Below are 2785 nucleotides of genomic sequence, written 5' to 3'. Positions count from 1 at the left end.
AAATAGTTCACAAGATCCTATCTTGAAAAAAACTAATATAAAAAAGGGCTGAAGGAGTGGTTCAGTGATAGAACACTTTCCTAGGTAGTGTGAGGCCCTGAGATCAAACCCCAGAACCACACACACCTACACCAACCCCCCTCCAAAAGTACTAAAGATAGCCCCAAATAACTTTGGTTCTTTATCTGCAACACTTCATCTCTCCAGAATCATGATGTTCTAGTCAGCTGAGGTCAAAGAGTTTGCAGGCTTTTTTTTGCTTGAAGCTGGTCTCAGTCTGTGATCTTCCTATCCACGCTTCCTGCATAGCTGTGATTACAGGTATGTATCACCATGCCTGAGATGGTGTCTTGGTAACTTTTTTCCCAGGCTAGCCTTGAATCTTGACCCGTCTATCTCTGCCTTTTGAGTAGGTGGAATTACAGTTGTGTGCCACCATGCCTGGCCCTGGCTTCTTGAGAGATGTTCAGTTCACAGGGTGTAGCTCAGTGGTAGAACACTTGCTAACATTTACAAGGGCCTGGGTTTGATCCCGAGCACAGCAAAAAGAAAAAAAAAGAAAAAACCTCAAAACATTTTATTTTGGCTCATGGTTCTGGAGGCATGGAAGTACAATAGCTCAACTTTGCATCTGCTCACCTTCTGGGGAATGCCTGGGCTGTTCAGGTCATTGAAAGAGGAAGGTCAAGCTCAGACCCCTCCCACCCGGCCCCATCTTCCAGCACTGGGCATTAAGGTTCCAACACATAGCAAGATACCTACCACTGAGCCGAGGTTACTGGAGAGAAGAGTGATTGGCTGAATCTCCCCAGTGAACCTCCTCAGTGCTACCAACCCAACCCATAGGCTGAGCCAGTTGTGGTGACTCCTGTAATCCTAACTACTCACGTAGGAAGCAGAAATCTGGAGGATGTGGATTGAGGCCACAGGGAGACCTCATCTCAACCAATGGTTGGGCGCGGTGATGTGTGCCTGTCATCCCAGCTATACAGGGAAGCATAAATAGGAGGTTTACAGTCCAGGACAGCTCTGGTATAAAGTGAGACTCGATCTCAAAAATGACCAACAAGGCCAGGAGCATGGCTCAAGTGGTAGAGCATCTGCCTAGGAAATGCAAGGTCCTGAGTTCAAAGCCAGTATCATAAAATATATATATATATATTCTAACCATTAGTCCAATTAGTTTTTATCAGAATTACATATTGTGGGATCTTGTTCATGTCCTTCAAAATGGGAGAAAGTCCTCAGGGCTCAATCCCATGGAGCAACATTAGTCAAGAGGTGAAAATCTAGCTTTCATGGCCACCTTCTGGAAAAGCAGAATCGACACAGCTCTCATCTCCATCACACAGAGGCATGCCAGTGCTGTGACCCAGTCCTGACCAACTTCTGGTTCTTCAGAGTCCCACTCCCAATCCTACCCCCGTGACCTGATCACATAGAATAAATTGTTGATCATGAAGAACTGCCACCAGCCAATAGCTTTCTTTCTTTCTGACTTTAACAAGTAGGTTTCTGCTATGTATTCCTTTCAAATGTTGAATACAAGGTACATTTACTCAACTGTAGTCACCTCTGTGCTGATGGGGAAGAGGCCACTGACAGGTGGAAGTGCCATGTGTGACTTTATAAAAGAAACTGCCACACTTTCCCAAAGGGCCTCACCATCTGCCACACATCCTCTAGTGCTATATGTGAGCCTCAGTTCCTCCATACTCCCACCAGCACGTGGAATTGTGAGTTTTGTGTGTTCTGATTTTAGCTATTCATTCATTCATTTACAGTAGTATCTCATCATGGTCTTAATTAGCATTTCCCTGAAGAGTACTGATATTAAGTGTCTTTCTTGTGCTTATTTGTTCTTTTTCTTTGGTGAACTGTCTCATCAAATATTTTGGCCAGCACATCTTCTAAAATTGGAACGATACAGAGAAGATTAGCATGGCCCCTGTGTAAGGATGACAAAAGGTGCATATGGTCCAAGTCCTGAACTATGTCAAGCACCATGACGGTGTAAGGGAGCAATGACAGTGGTGACTCCATTTTGGATGAGGGAGACATTTCAGAAGCAGACACCTGAAGGGGCATGAGAAACAACAGACTTCTCAGAGAAATAACAAGCCCCTTACCAAGATAACAGAAGGCAGCTACAGGATGTGGGTGGTGGGCCCCAAGGCCAGGATGAACTGACCAGTCCTTTCCAAAATGTTCTGTTTGATAAGGATGGTGACAGGCAGGTGGCTGGGTTCAGTGAGAAGTTGACTAGGTACCAATCAATCACGAGTATAATTTCAAGGTAGAATTGTTGTACCTAGGCCAGGCAGAGCCCTATGTCACCCGTAGACTTCAGCTGTACTATGCCTTAGCTTTTCTCACAAAACCCCTCCGTGCAGGTGCTTTGCTGTTCTTTCAAAAAACCTTAAGCTTGCTTATTCCTAACTCCTAGCCTGGCGTCTTCAGTCATCAACTTTGCTTGGACATAAACTTAGGATCAACAATCCAGTATCAAGGGTCTGAGATTTTTGCCTAACTGCTAGCCAACAAGTTAACCTGCTCTAGTTTTGTGGATGCTGACAAGAGACATGAGACCCCTGGGTTAGAGACAACAACCTATGCCAGAGTGTTGGCATATCCACAAGATTTCTTTTTAAATATTACTTTTATCTTATTTATTTTTTTGAGGCTGGATTTTGCTGTGTTGTCTAGGCTGGCCTTGAACTCCTGAGCTCAAATTATTCTTGTGCCTCAGCCTCCTGTGTAGCTGAGACTATAGACCACCATGCAC

The 2785-nt window shown here is 44.7% G+C and overlaps 1 pseudogene; it reads left to right on the top strand.

Moving 5' to 3' along the window:
* Positions 1–1889: 1889 nt before the first annotated feature.
* LOC141413145 (U6 spliceosomal RNA) lies at positions 1890–1989 on the top strand (annotated as a pseudogene).
* Positions 1990–2785: the final 796 nt, after the last annotated feature.

The sequence above is a fragment of the Castor canadensis genome, chromosome 10 (genome assembly GCF_047511655.1).
Source record: "Castor canadensis chromosome 10, mCasCan1.hap1v2, whole genome shotgun sequence".
Taxonomy (NCBI): Eukaryota; Metazoa; Chordata; class Mammalia; order Rodentia; family Castoridae; genus Castor; species Castor canadensis.
This window is presented reverse-complemented; position numbering and strand designations above follow the sequence as displayed.